The 17,956-nt window shown below is 42.4% G+C and overlaps 1 protein-coding gene across 1 annotated transcript in view; it reads left to right on the top strand.

Moving 5' to 3' along the window:
• LOC117508375 (cholinesterase-like) overlaps positions 1-17,956 on the top strand; it is a 124,400-nt gene that overhangs the window by 6,961 nt on the left and 99,483 nt on the right. The gene's annotated exons all lie outside the window — the stretch shown is intronic.

Here is a 17,956-nt window from a genome sequence, read left to right as displayed (position 1 = left end):
AATAGTTTTACATCCTCATTGAAGACAACTTTGGATGCTGTAGCTCCTCTGAAAAAGAGAGCCTTAAATCAGAAGTGCCTGACTCCGTGGTATAACTCACAAACTCGCAGCTTAAAGCAGATAACCCATAAGTTGGAGAGGAAATGGCGTCTCACTAATTTAGAAGATCTTCACTTAGCCTGGAAAAAGAGTCTGTTGCTCTATAAAAAAGCCCTCCGTAAAGCTAGGACATCTTACTACTCATCACTAATTGAAGAAAATAAGAACAACCCCAGGTTTCTTTTCAGCACTGTAGCCAGACTGATAAAGAGTCAGAGCTCTATTGAGCTGAGTATTCCTTTAACTTTAACTAGTAATGACTTCATGACTTTCTCTGCTAATAAAATTTTAACTATTAGAGAAAAAATTACTCATAATCATCCCAAAGACGTATCGTTATCTTTGGCTGCTTTCAGTGATGCCGGTATTTGGTTAGACTCTTTCTCTCCGATTGTTCTGTCTGAGTTATTTTCATTAGTTACTTCCTCCAGACCATCAACATGTCTATTAGACCCCATTCCTACCAGGCTGCTCAAGGAAGCCCTACCATTAATTAATGCTTCGATCTTAAATATGATCAATCTATCTTTATTAGTTGGCTATGTACCACAGGCTTTTAAGGTGGCAGTAATTAAACCATTACTTAAAAAGCCATCACTTGACCCAGCTATCTTAGCTAATTATAGGCCAATCTCCAACCTTCCTTTTCTCTCAAAAATTCTTGAAAGGGTAGTTGTAAAACAGCTAAGTGATCATCTGCAGAGGAATGGTCTATTTGAAGAGTTTCAGTCAGGTTTTAGAATTCATCATAGTACAGAAACAGCATTAGTGAAGGTTACAAATGATCTTCTTATGGCCTCAGACAGTCGACTCATTTCTGTGCTTGTTCTGTTAGACCTCAGTGCTGCTTTTGATACTGTTGACCGTAAAATTTTATTACAGAGATTAGAGCATGCCATAGGTATTAAAGGCACTGCGCTGCGGTGGTTTGAATCATATTTATCTAATAGATTACAATTTGTTCATGTAAATGGGGAATCTTCTTCACAGACTAAGGTTAATTATGGAGTTCCACAAGGTTCTGTGCTAGGACCAATTTTATTCACTTTATACATGTTTCCCTTAGGCAGTATTATTAGACGGCATTGCTTAAATTTTCATTGTTACGCAGATGATACCCAGCTTTATCAATCAATCAATCAACTTTTTTCTTGTATAGCGCCAAATCACAACAAACAGTTGCCCCAAGGCGCTCCACATTGCAAGGCAAGGCCATACAATAATTATGAAACACAGTCTACGTCTAAAGCAACATAACCAAGGGATGGTCCAGGGTCACCCGATCCAGCCCTAACTATAAGCCTTAGCGAAAAGGAAAGTTTTAAGCCTAATCTTAAAAGTAGAGAGGGTATCTGTCTCCCTGATCTGAATTGGGAGCTGGTTCCACAGGAGAGGAGCCTGAAAGCTGAAGGCTCTGCCTCCCATTCTACTCTTACAAACCCTAGGAACTACAAGTAAGCCCGCAGTCTGAGAGCGAAGCGCTCTAATGGGGTAATATGGTACTGTGAGGTCCCTAAGATAAGATGGGACCTGATTATTCAAAACCTTATAAGTAAGAAGAAGAATTTTAAATTCTATTCTAGCATTAACAGGAAGCCAATGAAGGGAGGCCAACACGGGTGAGATATGCTCTCTCCTGCTAGTCCCCGTCAGTACTCTAGCTGCAGCATTCTGAACCAACTGAAGGCTTTTTAGGGAACTTTTAGGACAACCTGATAATAATGAATTACAATAGTCCAGCCTAGAGGAAACAAATGCATGAATTAGTTTTTCAGCATCACTCTGAGACAAGACCTTTCTGATTTTAGAGATATTGCGTAAATGCAAAAAGGCAGTCCTACATATTTGTTTAATATGCGCTTTGAATGACATATCCTGATCAAAAATAACTCCAAGATTTCTCACAGTATTACTAGAGATCAGGGAAATGCCATCCAGAGTAACGATCTGGTTAGACACCATGCTTCTAAGATTTGTGGGGCCAAGTACAATAACTTCAGTTTTATCTGAGTTTAAAAGCAGGAAATTAGAGGTCATCCATGTCTTTATGTCTGTAAGACAATCCTGCAGTTTAGCTAATTGGTGCGTATCCTCTGGCTTCATGGATAGATAAAGCTGGGTATCATCTGCGTAACAATGAAAATTTAAGCAATACCGTCTAATAATACTGCCCAAGGGAAGCATGTATAAAGTGAATAAAATTGGTCCTAGCACAGAACCTTGTGGAACTCCATAATTAACTTTAGTCTGTGAAGAAGATTCCCCATTTACATGAACAAACTGTAATCTATTAGACAAATATGATTCAAACCACCGCAGAGCAATGCCTTTAATACCTATGACATGCTCTAATCTCTGTAATAAAATTTTATGGTCAACAGTATCAAAAGCAGCACTGAGGTCCAACAGAACAAGCACAGAGATAAGTCCACTGTCCGAAGCCATAAGAAGATCATTTGTAACCTTCTCTAATGCTGTTTCTGTACTATGATGAATTCTAAAACCTGACTGAAACTCTTCAAATAGACCATTCCTCTGCAGGTGATCAGTTCGCTGTTTTACAACTACCCTCTCAAGAATCTTTGAGAGAAAAGGAAGGTTGGAGATTGGCCTATAATTAGCTAAGATAGCTGGGTCAAGTGATGGCTTTTTAAGTAATGGTTTAATTACTGCCACCTTAAAGGCCTGTGGTACATAACCAACTAACAAAGATAGATTGATCATATTTAAGATTGAAGCATTAAATAATGGTAGGACTTCCTTGAGCAGCCTGGCAGGAATGGGGTCTAATAAGCATGTTGATGGTTTGGATGAAGTAACTAATGAAAATAACTCAGACAGAACAATCGGAGAGAAAGAGTCTAACCAAATACCGGCATCACTGAAAGCAGCCAAAGATAACGATACATCTTTGGGATGGTTATGAGTAATTTTTTCTCTAATAGTCAAAATTTTGTTAGCAAGAAAGTCATGAAGTCATTACTAGTTAAAGTTAATGGAATACTCAGCTCAATAGAGCTCTGACTCTTTGTCAGCCTGGCTACAGTGCTGAAAAGAAACCTGGGGTTGTTCTTATTTTCTTCAATTAGTGATGAGTAGAAAGATGTCCTAGCTTCACGAAGGGCTTTCTTATAGAGCAACAAACTCTTTTTCCAGGCTAAGTGAAGATCTTCTAAATTAGTGAGACGCCATTTCCTCTCCAACTTACGGGTTATCTGCTTTAAGCTACGAGTTTGTGAGTTATACCACGGAGTCAGACACTTCTGATTTAAAGCTCTCTTTTTCAGAGGAGCTACAGCATCCAAAGTTGTCTTCAATGAGGATGTAAAACTATTGACAAGATACTCTAACTCCCTTACAGAGTTTAGGTAGCTACTCTGCTCTGTGTTGGTATATGACATTAGAGAACATAAAGAAGGAATCATATCCTTAAACCTAGTACAGCGCTTTCTGAAAGACTTCTAGTGTAATGAAACTTATTCCCCACTGCAGGGTAGTCCATCAGGGTAAATGTAAATGTTATTAAAAAATGATCAGACAAAAGGGAGTTTTCAGGGAATACTGTTAAGTCTTCTATTTCCATACCATAAGTCAGAACAAGATCTAAATATGATTAAAGTGGTGGGTGGACTCATTTACTTTTTGAGCAAAGCCGATAGAGTCTAATAATAGATTAAATGCAGTGTTGAGGCTGTCATTCTCAGCATCTGTGTGGATGTTAAAATCGCCCACTATAATTATCTTATCTGAGCTAAGCACTAAGTCAGACAAAAGGTCTGAAAATTCACAGAGAAACTCACAGTAACGACCAGGTGGACGATAGATAATAACAAATAAAACTGGTTTTTGGGACTTCCAATTTGGATGGACAAGACTAAGATACAAGCTTTCAAATGAATTAAAGCTCTGTCTAGGTTTTTGATTAATTAATAAGCTGGAATGGAAGATTGCTGCTAATCCTCCGCCCCGGCCCGTGCTACGAGCATTCTGACAGTTAGTGTGACTCGGGGGTGTTGACTCATTTAAACTAACATATTCATCCTGCTGTAACCAAGTTTCTGTTAGGCAGAATAAATCAATACGTTGATCAATTATTATATCATTTACCAACAGGGACTTAGAAGAAAGAGACCTAATGTTTAATAGACCACATTTAACTGTTTTAGTCTGTGGTGCAATTGAAGGTGCTATATTATTTTTTCTTTTTGAATTTTTATGCTTAAATAGATTTTTGCTAGTTATTGGTGGTCTGGGAGCAGGCACCGTCTCTACGGGGATGGGGTAATAGGGGGATGGCAGGGGGAGAGAAGCTGCAGAGAGGTGTATAAGACCACAGCTCTGCCTCCTGGTCCCAACGCTAGACAGTCACAGTTTGGAGGATCCCAAAAAATTGGCCAGATTTCTAGAAATGAGAGCTGCTCCCTCTAAAGTGGGATGGATGCCGTCTCTCCTAACAAGACCAGGTTTTCCCCAGAAGCTTTGCCAATTATCAATGAAGCCCACCTCATTTTTTGGACACCACTCAGACAGCCAGCAATTCAAGGAGAACATGCGGCTAAACATGTCACTCCCGGTCTGATTGGGGAGGGGCCCAGAGAAAACAACAGAGTCCGACATTGTTTTTGCAAAGTTACACACCGATTCAATGTTAATTTTAGTGACCTCCGATTGGCGTAACCGAGTGTCATTACTGCCGACGTGAATTACAATCTTACCAAATTTACGCTTAGCCTTAGCCAGCAATTTCAAATGTCCTTCGATGTCGCCTGCTCTGGCCCCCGGAAGACAATTGACAATGGTTGCTGGTGTCGCTAACTTCACATTTCTCAAAACAGAGTCGCCAATAACCAGAGTTTGATCCTCGGCGAGTGTATCGTCGAGTGGGGAAAAACGGTTAGAGATGTGAACAGGTTGACGGTGTACACGGGGCTTCTGTTTAGGGCTACGCTTCCTCCTCACAGTCACCCAGTCAGCCTGCCTTCCCGACTGCACGGGGTCTGCCAGGGGGGAACTAACGGCGGCTAAGCTACCTTGGTCCGCACCAACTACAGGGGCCTGGCTAGCTGTAGAATTTTCCACGGTGCGGAGCCGAGCCTCCAATTCGCCCAGCCTGGCCTCCAAAGCTACGAATAAGCTGGACTTATTACATGTACCGTTACTGCTAAAAGAGGCCGAGGAATAACTAAACATTTCACACCCAGAGCAGAAAAGTACGGGAGAGACAGGAGAAGCCGCCATGCTAAAACGGCTAAGAGCTAGTAGCTACGCTAAGCTAGCGGATTCCCAAACAGGGAATCCGACACTAGACAGGCTGTGGAGCAGCACAGGTAACGCACGACAACAGTGCTAAAATAAAATAAAAATCCACTAGACAGGCTGTGGAGCAGCACAGGTAACGCACAACAACAGTGCTAAAAAATAAAATAAAAATAAAAATCCACTGGACAGGCTGTGGAGCAGCACAGGCAACGCACGACAACAGTGCTAAAACAAAATAAAAATCCACTAGACAGGCTGTGGAGCAGCACAGGTAACGCACGACAACAGTGCTAAAACAAAATAGAAATCCACTAGACAGGCTGTGGAGCAGCACAGGTAACGCACGACAACAGTGCTAAAACAAAATAAAAATCCACTAGACAGGCTGTGGAGCAGCACAGGTAACGCACGACAACAGTGCTAAAACAAAATAAAAATCCACTGGACAGGCTGTGGAGCAGCACAGGTAACGCACAACAACAGTGCTAAAACAAAATAAAAATCCACTGGACAGGCTGTGGAGCAGCACAGGTAACGCACAACAACAGTGCTAAAAAATAAAATAAAATAAAAATAAAAATCCACTGGACAGGCTGTGGAGCAGCACAGGCAACGCACGACAACAGTGCTAAAACAAAATAAAATCCACTAGACAGGCTGTGGAGCAGCACAGGTAACGCACGACAACAGCGCTAAATAAAAATCCACTGGACAGGCTGTGGAGCAGCACAGGTAACGCACGACAACAGCGCCCAAAAAAATAAAATAAAAATCAAAATCCACTGGACAGGCTGTGGAGCAGCACAGGTAACGCACGACAACAGTGCTAAAAAATAAAATAAAATCCACTGGACAGGCTGTGGAGCAGCACAGGTAACGCACGACAACAGTGGTAAAAAATAAAATAAAAATCCACTGGACAGGCTGTGGAGCAGCACAGGTAACGCACGACAACAGTGCTAAAAATAAATAAATAAATAAATAAATAAAATAAATAATAAAATAAAAATCCACTGGACAGGCTGCGGAGCAGCACAGGTAACGCACGACAACAGTGCTAAAAATAAATAAATAAATAAATAAATAAAATAAAATAATAAAATAAAAATCCACTGGACAGGCTGCGGAGCAGCACAGGTAACACACGACAACAGTGGTAAAAAATAAAATAAAAATCCACTAGACAGGCTGTGGAGCAGCACAGGCAACGCACGACAACAGTGCTAAAACAAAATAAAAATCCACTAGACAGGCTGTGGAGCAGCACAGGTAACGCACGACAACAGTGCTAAAATAAAATAAAAATCCACTAGACAGGCTGTGGAGCAGCACAGGTAACGCACAACAACAGTGCTAAAAAATAAAATAAAAATAAAAATCCACTGGACAGGCTGTGGAGCAGCACAGGCAACGCACGACAACAGTGCTAAAACAAAATAAAAAATCCACTAGACAGGCTGTGGAGCAGCACAGGTAACGCACGACAACAGCGCTAAATAAAAATCCACTGGACAGGCTGTGGAGCAGCCTGTCCAGTGGAGGACACACACCAATTAGCTAAATTGCAGGATTGTCTTACAGACAGAGACATGGATGACCTCTAATTTCCTGTTTTTAAACTCAGATAAAACTGAAGTTATTGTACTTGGCCCCACAAATCTTAGAAACATGGTGTCTAACCAGATCCTTACTCTGGATGGCATTACCCTGACCTTTAGTAATACTGTGAGAAATCTTGGAGTCATTTTTGATCAGGATATGTCATTCAATGCGCATATTAAACAAATATGTAGGACTGCTTTTTTGCATTTGCGCAATATCTCTAAAATTAGAAAGGTCTTGTCTCAGAGTGATGCTGAAAAACTAATTCATGCATTTATTTCCTCTAGGCTGGACTATTGTAATTCATTATTATCAGGTTGTCCTAAAAGTTCTCTGAAAAGCCTTCAGTTAATTCAAAATGCTGCAGCTAGAGTACTGACAGGGACTAGTAGGAGAGAGCATATCTCACCCATATTGGCCTCTCTTCATTGGCTTCCTGTTAATTCTAGAATAGAATTTAAAATTCTTCTTCTTACTTATAAGGTTTTGAATAATCAGGTCCCATCTTATTTTAGGGACCTCATACACTCAACAAAAATATAAACGCAACACTTTTGGTTTTGCTCCCATTTTGTATGAGATGAACTCAAAGATCTAAAACTTTTTCCACATACACAATATCACCATTTCCCTCAAATATTGTTCACAAACCAGTGTAAATCTGTGATAGTGAGCACTTCTCCTTTGCTGAGATAATCCATCCCACCTCACAGGTGTGCCATATCAAGATGCTGATTAGACACCATGTTTAGTGCACATGTGTGCCTTAGACTGCCCACAATAAAAGGTCACTCTGAAAGGTGCAGTTTTGTTTTATTGGGGGGGGGGGATACCAGTCATTATCTGGTGTGACCACCATTTGCCTCATGCAGTGCAACACATCTCCTTCGCATAGAGTTGGTCAGGTTGTCAATTGTGGCCTGTGGAATGTTGGTCCACTCCTCTTCAATGGCTGTGCGAAGTTGCTGGATATTGGCAGGAACTGGTACACGCTGTCGTATACGCCGGTCCAGAGCATCCCAAACATGCTCAATGGGTGACATGTCCGGTGAGTATGCCGGCCATGCAAGAACTGGGACATTTTCAGTTTCCAAGAATTGTGTACAGATCCTTGCAACATGGGGTCGTGCATTATCCTGCTGCAACATGAGGTGATGTTCTTGGATGTATGGCACAACAATGGGCCTCAGGATCTTGTCACGGTATCTCTGTGCATTCAAAATGCCATCAATAAAATGCACCTGTGTTCTTCGTCCATAACAGATGCCTGCCCATACCATAACCCCACCGCCACCATGGGCCACTCGATCCACAACATTGACATCAGAAAACCGCTCACCCACACGACGCCACAAACGCTGTCTGCCATCTGCCCTGAACAGTGTGAACCGGGATTCATCCGTGAAGAGAACACCTCTCCAACGTGCCAAACGCCAGCGAATGTGAGCATTTGCCCACTCAACTCGGTTACGATGACGAACTGGAGTCAGGTCGAGACCCCAATGAGGACGACGAGCATGCAGCTGAGCTTCCCTGAGACGTTTCTGACAGTTTGTGCAGAAATTCTTTGATTATGCAAACTGATTGTTTCAGCAGCTGTCCGAGTGGCTGGTCTCAGACGATCTTGGAGGTGAACATGCTGGATGTGGAGGTCCTGGCCTGGTGTGGTTACACGTGGTCTGTGGTTGTGAGGCTGGTTGGATGTACTGCCACATTCTCTGAAATGCCTTTGGAGACAGCTTATGGTAGAGAAATGAACATTCAATACACGAGCGACAGCTCTGGTTGACATTCCTGCTGTCAGCATGCCAATTGCACACTCCCTCAAATCTTGCGACATCTGTGGCATTGTGCTGTGTGATAAAACTGCACCTTTCAGAGTGGCCTTTTATTGTGGGCAGTCTAAGGCACACCTGTGCACTAATCATGGTGTCTAATCAGCATCTTGGTATGGCACACCTGTGAGGTGGGATGGATTATCTCAGCAAAGGAGAAGTGCTCACTATCACAGATTTACACTGGTTTGTGAACAATATTTGAGGGAAATGGTGATATTGTGTATGTGGAAAAAGTTTTAGATCTTTGAGTTCATCTCATACAAAATGGGAGCAAAACCAAAAGTGTTGCGTTTATATTTTTGTTGAGTGTACATTTATGCTCCTAATGTAAAATACAGAAAATGTTTTACTTACAAAGCTATAAATACACTGAACACAATTAATAAAAAAAAAAAAACTTTGATGGAAAAAACAAACAAAAAACAAAACAAAATGCGCATACGCAGTTACAGGTTGAGCGAGTTACATCATCTCCACATGTGCAGTTGCGCGAGGCACCTCATCTCGACGCGTGACGTCTTCAAGTCTGGGGTAGAGCGATGTGCGCATGTGCACGCATGCGCAGTAGCGCAACACACTTCATCTCGACGTTCACCTCATCTCGACAGGACACTGGCTTTCAAACATATGGCATGAGTTTGGTCCATACAATGGTTGTGCTCTGATGCCAAGTACCGGCAGGACCTGTGCAAAGAGAGGACACAGCACTGGCTCCCACTCTGGGCCCATGTTTGCCATACAGATGTTTGGACATCAGCCAGTCTTCAGTGCATTATTAATGGTCGTGGTGGCGTCTGACAGCAGTCTGTGTCATCTAACTGTTGTTTACCTACGCTTTGGATGCAGTCGTGCAGGTGTGGATGAGGCAGTCTTGGCGTGATGCACCCACAGTCGACATGCCTCCTTCATCTGGATTATGGCCATTTTTTTCCCATGTCAGCCTGGCTTGTGCACATTCTTACTATGTGTGACGGGGTCTAATGATCTAGCTATGACAGCCAAGTGAAATATGGAATCACCATAAACAGATCAGCACAAGTTGTGGAAAACTTGTTTAAACTCATACCAGGATTGAACAGGTAAAAAAAAAATCTTATGGAACATGTAAAAAGCCACTCCAGGATATAAGACATTGAGGAGGGAGTTTGTGCCATGCGATCACCATATGTGGCTGAGGTGGACATGTGTCCACTGTGCTCCTGAAAAAAATAAAAAATAAAACTTGAGCACCACACTCATAGGGCGTCATGTATCAAAGTTGCGTACGGCGATATTTGAGCGTATATGGAGTGTACGCCAAAACGGCTGCGCTACTTGCCATTTATCAATGTGGTCGTTGGCGTATGCTGCGCTGAAAATATACACCAGGTCGAGAGGTGGCGTAAATATACACCAAAATGAACCAGCGCTGGAATCCACATAAAAATGAAGATGATCAACATGATAAACAGTGCCATTATACAAATCAATGCATATGTTACATAAATAACACTTTCCTGATTATACTACATAATAATCAATACAAATCCCGCTTTTGCGGGATTCTTATGGAGCACGATCCGTGGCTACAGCGCTGACTGCAAAGAAAGCATTGCTCGCCTTTTTCTCCAGACTTCGAGCCTGGAGCCAGAGCAGCACTGAGCTTAACTTAATGTGGTGTGATCGTTTTAGAGTATGAAATTGATAATAACAACTGTAGTTTCGTCATTCCCTTAATTCGCCCGTGCTGTAGTCAGGTTTTGTCATCTCCATTCGGTTGTCACAATAAAATAAATACAGAAATACATTTAAAAAATAAAGAAATCTGACAGATTAGGCGTGTCTTATTAATTGAGCGAGCAAATATCCACATGTCAAGAATTATTGACATGTGAAAAGAGAATACAGTGGTCCCTCGCTATAACGCCGTTCACCTGTCGTGGCCTCGGAGTCTCGCGGAGTATTTAGTACAATTTTGCATGCCTTTTTTTTTACAGTGTTCTGCGTATCTGTTTATAAGAATCTTGTCGCCCAGAAGAAAAAAGAGCGCCAACAACTACTCATAACTGTGTTTGTCACTCGGAAACAAACACCTGCAGCCAGGTGTGAGTGGAAAAAGGCGCGGCGTCAGGACGCAGAGGCCCGATCTGTGAAATACTGGTCAGTCACTATTAATAATTTCGTATGTGTCCGACCTCGTTTGTTGATCGTTAAAATGAATTTGTTAGTTCTAAATGCCATCATAATTATTTATAGGAAAACTTTCTATTTTTATTTCTCAAACAAATGTTTGGGCCTGAAACAGTTTGGTATTATTTTCCTACTAAGGTTTGAAGTTTGAGAGTGTTTACACACAAGAGAAAAGTGAGAAAATGTTCATGCCTGATTGAGAAAGTGTATAAAGTGTGTAGTGAGGGGTTTTACAGCTTTGAAACGTCTATAATAATTGTAAAAAATAACGCTGCCTAACGTCGCGGTTTTGCGTATTACAGGCTATTTTTTAGAACGTAACTCCAGCGATTAATGAGGGACCACTGTAACACTTTATTGATTATATACTACAAAACAATTGATACGACGGCCGCTTTTGACGCTCTATTGGCATGCGTCGTGATTGGTGAAGTTCTTTTTCATTGCCGTCTTCCTGGCTTCCATGTCGTAAAATGAGGGTGTGTCTGAAGCGGAGTCTGAATATTTATGGGCGTGTTTATTATAATTACGATCCTTTCCACCCGCCGCATTTATCAAGATCACGTCAGGCGTACGCCAGAAATGGGCAGGTGCGCACTGCTTGATACATGTCACGGCGACTTTGGTGTATTTCAAGTTTACTCCGTAAATTTACGCCACAAGTGCGCAACATTGATACATGAGGCCCATAGAGCGTAAACCTCTGCCAACACTAGTTTCCAGTTCCACAAATTTTTACCTTGGAAAACCTTTTCAAGGTTAAAGTCCTGTTAGAATGGCTTTTCATAACCTAAAATGTAATACAAAATCATGATCAAAAGGGCTTTTCAATGTTACAATCAAATATCTGCTAATTCCGCCATACTGATCAGATGCTGATTATCTTGGATGTCCATCGCGGGGTGATGATGATGTCAGGGGTGTCTTCAATGAGATCGCAGCCCAAAAGCTGAAGCACAAATGCATCCACACACTGGGCATAGTGCTGGGGTTGGGTCTCCTTTCCTTTCTTATTTGCCGCTTAAGATCCAGGCAGTCTCATCTGTTCTCCTCTAAAGTTTTTATTCCTTGATGAACAGCATGTCATCAGGCACATCTGTTGGTGGCAATGGACTCCCGTTCACGTTGAGAGATACTGTTTTTTTAACTTTCACTTTTGATACTCTGTGTGCTTCTTACCCTGTGTGCTCCGATACAGTGCTACTGGAACCTCAATTTCCCTGAGGGAGTTCTCCCACAGGATCAGTAAAGTTCTATCTAATATAATCTAATGTAATCTGCAGCAAGGAATGACTTTAACGAGTGCTTGAAGCACATCCAACCTTCCTCCTGCTGGTAACAAGATCACAGTAGAACACCGTCTTCAGGAGTCATGTGTCGTCCATGCATACCACATGACCAGCCCATCTTAGTTGAGCTTTCTTGATGAATGCTTCAATGCCGGGCATGTTTGTGCATCACAGCACTTCTGTGTTAGTAACACTGACTATCCAGGAGATGCCAATGATCTTATGCAGGCAGCAGAGGTGAATCTGGCTCAATGCTTTCAGTGTTGTCAGAACACTGTCCATGTTTCACAGCCGTAAAGTAGGGCCGTTTTGATGACTGTCTTGTAGACTGCCAGTTTTGTATGACGTTTAATGCCGCATTCACCCTACAACTGTGTCCAGAGCCTACTAAAGGAGGAGCCTGCCTTCGCAATCCTGGTCAACACTTCTTTGTCTGTGCTGGAGGATGAGGTCATTGTGCTTCCCAGGTCGGTAAAGCTCTCCATGTTGTTGAGCTTTGTATCCTCAATCATGATGTGAGGGCCTGGTATTACGAGCCCTGGTGCAGGCTGAAGCATCACTTCTGTTTTCTTCAGGTTAATTATCAGTCCAAAAGCATTACTGGATGGTGGCAGGCAGCTAGCGAACTCTTGCAGATGTAGCTCACTGAGAGGAAGTCTCTCACTAGAGCCTCCAGTACTTTGGATTTCACTTTGAGATGCCAGAGGACAAAGAACCGACTGTTGAATCTATAGCAAATGGGTATCCCTGTGTCTATTGCAGAAAATGCTGCAAACAGCATGTGGCAAACATGGGGCTGAAGAGAGTGGGTGCCAAGACACTTTTTTTACCCCGTTTGTGACTGGGAAAAAAATCAGACATCATGATGTTTACAAACTGTGGGGGACATCCCAGTTTAGACAGGTTAGTCCACACGCCCTCTCGACTGACTGTGTCCAACACCTAACCCTAACCATACACAGCCGTCAAGCCTGCAAAGAACTTTCTTGTATTGTGTTCATCTGCATACTGTTGCAGTTCTGCATTCTTTGTCTCCCACCATTTGTCCTTCATTCATCTAAGTTCTGTTTGGACTTTGCTCCTGTGGTGCTTCAGGTGGTCTTGCTTTGTGGTGTACTTTTTGTTATTTAGCCATTTGCTAATGGCTGCTTGCATTAACTTGAGGAGGTTTGTGATCTCTACATTGCTACTGTCAAACCAGTCCTGGTACTTGTGCTTTGTGTGGCCTAATATAAAATTGGATGTGCCATACACTACATTGCAAACATTTCCCCATGCTTTCTCTGGATCGCTTTCAGTGGGCAGTTTCTTAATCTGTTCTCTAATATGCCTTGCTAGCATCTCCTTAATCTCAGGATGTGAGAGTTTCAAGACATCAAGGTTTTTCTTGATGTTGTCTTTTTTCCTTCTGTGTGTACAATGTGCACTGATAGTAGAGAAGGAAAACTTTGATCGCAGCAGAGTGAAATTGGCCCAACAGTCAACTCGTCTTATTGCCCTTGTAATGTGCACATCCTGAATGTCTTGCTGTCTTGTTATTATAAAATCAATTTGATGCCAGTGCTTTGAGCGGTGGGTGTCCTTGTGGATGTCCAGTAACTGGTACAGGGTGTTGGAAACTGTGAGGTCATGCGCAGAACAGAGTGTGAGGAGCATCTGACCATTTGCGTTTTCCATCCCTGTACCATGGGATCGAATGACATCTGGCCATGATTGGAAGTCTCGGCCCACACAAGCATTGAAATAACCCATCAGCAGCAACTTGTCATGTTTGGGTACAGTGTTTAACAGACATGCACGTTTTTTAGAAAACAGTTCTTTCTGCTCTTGTGAATAGCTAATGGTGGGGAGATATGCAATAATGAGTGTCAGCTGCATCTTCCCTTTTGGGGGTAATCTCATCACCATGAGGCGGTTATTGACTCCTCTGGGAAGGGTTTCTAGGTTTCTTACAAGTGATGTACAGATGGCGAAGCCAACTGTGGCTTCCTTGGGCTTGTCACAATGCTTCCCTGAACAAAAAAGGTGTATGCAGCACCAATATTGATAGCCTTTAGTATCTGCCAGGAATGTTTCGCTCAAGGCAGCAATGTCAGTGTTGTATCATTGCAGTTCACATGCGACAGGGCTGTATGACATTCTGGTCTGTCAGAGTCCTTCCTGTCCATCAAGGTACAGATGTTCCCAGCTCCAACACAAATCGTAAACTTCTTAAGAATGGGTCTTATATGCTTTGATATGTATTGTCTCAGATTTCAATCGCGTAGTTAGATGTCCAGCCAACTGTGGTGCCCTGACAGGATAGACTGAGACAAGCTTTCTTTAGGTCACCTTGTCAAGACCCTTCCACACATTGACCCTATAAAGGGCTGCTCCTTTGCCGGGATAGCTGCCGAATCCCACTCTTTCCTCATGTGAGTAGAGAGCAACCATCCAGTCCTGACCACCTGCTTGCAGGTCTGTGGCTAGCGGCTCCCAGCACCATCTTACACCTGCCGCCGTCACCACTCACCCATCACTGCAGGTCTTTGGTGAGAAAGGAAAAAGAGATAGCGCCATTGAGTCCTGGGCAAAAGAAACAGAAGGTGAGGAAAGAGGATCGAAAGAAGCCGTGGGTTGCCCAAGCTCCACAACTTCCCTCCTGGTTCAGTGATTCGGAGCACCCTTCCCCTAGACACACTCCTATCCATGCCGAATGAGCTCCTTCTACCCGTGCTGTTTTCCCATAGCTGCGGGTCTGGTTCATGGGCATAAGGACGTATCCACATGCCCCTGGGCCATGCATGGAAATGCGTCTGAGGGCCAGACCTCTTCCAAGCTCCCTGCAGTTTGGCCTGTGGCCTTGCATTGTCCACTTTCCATCTGTAGCCAAGAGGAGGCACTGCAAGGGACTTGCTGTGGGGAGGCTATGTACCGGCAGGAGAGACTTATGCACTTTTCGCAGTGCTGCGAGCAGCGCCGTTAGCCAGCAGTAAGGGCTGAAAGCAAGGGGGGGGGCACTTACGCTATGCCCACACACGAGACGCATAGCACAGTCATCTAGACAATCTTAGTAGGATAAAACTTAGTCTATTCGTTGAGAGCACCAGTTTGCACCTCATTGTCACAAATGAGTGATTGAGTCACTTTTAATTGTGATGTTATGCAGAATGTACAACAAATGAGCTTTTCAATAATAAATTCAAATGTCCACAATCCAGATCAGATCCAGATTAAACTTTGTCAGGTGACAGTGAGTGCCATTCTGCACCTCACATCCAAATATGAGTGACTGAGGCATGTTTGATTAAGATATAATGTAAAATATACATTAATGGGTTTTCAGTGTTAAATTTAAATGGCCGCAAAATCTGTAATCCGGATCAGATCCAGATCAAACTTTGTCAATTGATAAAGGACACCATCCTACACAATGCTGTCAGATATGAAAGAAATTCAATCTTTGTTTTGACAAAGTTCTGAATTTTTGAAAATTCATTCAATGTTAAAGGATGCAGCTTTTCCCAATTTGCCTAGTTTTCCTGAATTAGACTTTTGACCTATGACCTTGAAAATGTAATAATTTCTTGCCTACCAGGATATGAATTCTCTGTAAAAAATGTCATTATGATATATGAAAAATTGTGGGTTCCAGGCTGTTCACAAACAAACAAACAAACGGGTGAAAACATAACCGCTGTCCAACTGCATTGGCAAAAACACTTTTCCTACTTTCTGCAGCCCAGTGTTCCTGCTTGGAAGGTGCTCTGCATCTAACACAGCTAGGATGGTGCAGCTCTGGCAAATTGTAACTTGACCTGTTACAGCTGTTATATGGAACCATTCTTGCCCCGGTATGAAAGTAGTTTAACGATGCAGACAGACAAGCAGTGATGATCTTGGCTGCTGTCAGATATAGGTTTTGGAAATGAAACAAATTGGGATGTGAATGTCTGTAAGTTTGAATGAGGGACTTGTGACCAGAGGGTCCTCAGTTTGATTCTTTGCCAGACAGGAAAATCATAAAGATCCCTTAGGCAAGTTGCTCCAGGTGAGTAGTTAAGTACTTTCCATTGTGAAGCACTTTGAGCATCTGCATCAGATGCAAAAAGTGCCAGATTAATGCATCTCAATTAAGCTGAACGTTCACACTAGTGCATCAAAGCTAATTCTTAAATTACAGTGAGGCAAATAAGTATTTGATCCACTGTCGATTTTGCAAGTTTTCCCACCTACAAAGAATGGAGGTCTGTAATTTTTATCATAGGTACACTACAACCTTGAGACAGAGTCTAAAAAAAAATAAATAAATAAAAATCAGAAAAAAACATATGATTTTTAAATAATGAATTTGTATTTTATTGCTTGAAATAAGTATTTGATACAATAGAAAAACAGACCTTAATATTTGATACAGAATCCTTTGTTTGCAGTTACAGAGCTCAGACGTTTCCTGTAGTTCTTGACCACTGCAGCAGGGATTTTTGTCCACGCCTCCATATAGATCATCTCCAGATCTTTCAGGTTTGGAGTTTCAGCTCCCTCCAAAGATTTTTTTATTGAGTTCAGGTCTGGAGACTGGCCAGGCCACTCCAGGACCTTGAAATGCTTCTTATGAAGCTCCTCCTTAGTTGCCCTGGCTGTGTGTTTGGGGTCATTGTCATGCTGGAAGACCCAGCCACGACCCATCTTCAATGCTTTTACTGAGGGAAGGAGGTTATTTGCCAAAATCTCAAGATACATGAGCCCATCCATCCTCCCTTCAATACGGTGCAGTCGTCCTGTCCCTTTTGCAGAAAAGCACCCCCAAAAATTATGTTTCCATCCCCATGCTTCACGGTTGGGACAATGTTCTTGGAGTTGTTCTCATCCTCCAAACACAGCGAGTGGAGTTGTTAGCAAAAAGCTCTATTTTTTTCTTATCTGACCACATGACCTTCTCTCATGCCTCCTCTGGATCATCCAGCTAGTCACTGGTGAACTTCAAATGGCCTGGACATGTGCTGGGGGACCTAGCAGGGGGACCTAGCTGCCTGCAGGATTTTAAACCATTACAGCTTCGTGTGTTACTAATGTAATCTTTATGACTGTGGTCCCAGCTGTCTTCAGGTCATTGACCAGGTCCTCTTATGTAGTTCTGGGCTTTCTCAGAATCATCCTTACCCTACGAGGTGCGATCTTGAATGGAGCCACAGACCAAGGAAGATTGTCAATCATCTTGTGTTTCTTCCATTTTTTTAAATAATTACACCAAGAGTTGTTGTCTTCTACCAAGCTGCTTGCCTGTTGTCCTGTAGTCCATCCCAGCCTTGTGCAGGTCTACAGTTTTGTCCCTGGTATCCTTAGACTGCTTTTTGGTCTTGGCCATGGTGGACAGGTTGGAGTGTGATTGATTGAGTGTGTGGACAGGTGTCGTTTATACAGGTAACAAGTTCAAACAGGTGTAAATAACTTAGGTAAAGAGTGCAGAATAGGAGGGCTTTTTAAAGAAAAACTAAATGTGATTTTCTGATTTTTTTTTTTTTAATTCTGTGTCTCACAGTTGAAGTGTACCTATGATAAATATTACAGACCTCTCCATATTTGTAGGTGGGAAAACTTGCAAAATCGACAGTGGATCAAATACTTATTTGCCTCACTGTATTTTCTCCTGGTCGTACACCTTAAATTGGTGAGTTACAAAATAATATAATTTATTATTTTGGAGTCATTATGTTGACA

This window comes from Thalassophryne amazonica, chromosome 4 (assembly GCF_902500255.1).
Source record: "Thalassophryne amazonica chromosome 4, fThaAma1.1, whole genome shotgun sequence".
NCBI lineage: Eukaryota > Metazoa > Chordata > Actinopteri > Batrachoidiformes > Batrachoididae > Thalassophryne > Thalassophryne amazonica.
This window is presented reverse-complemented; position numbering and strand designations above follow the sequence as displayed.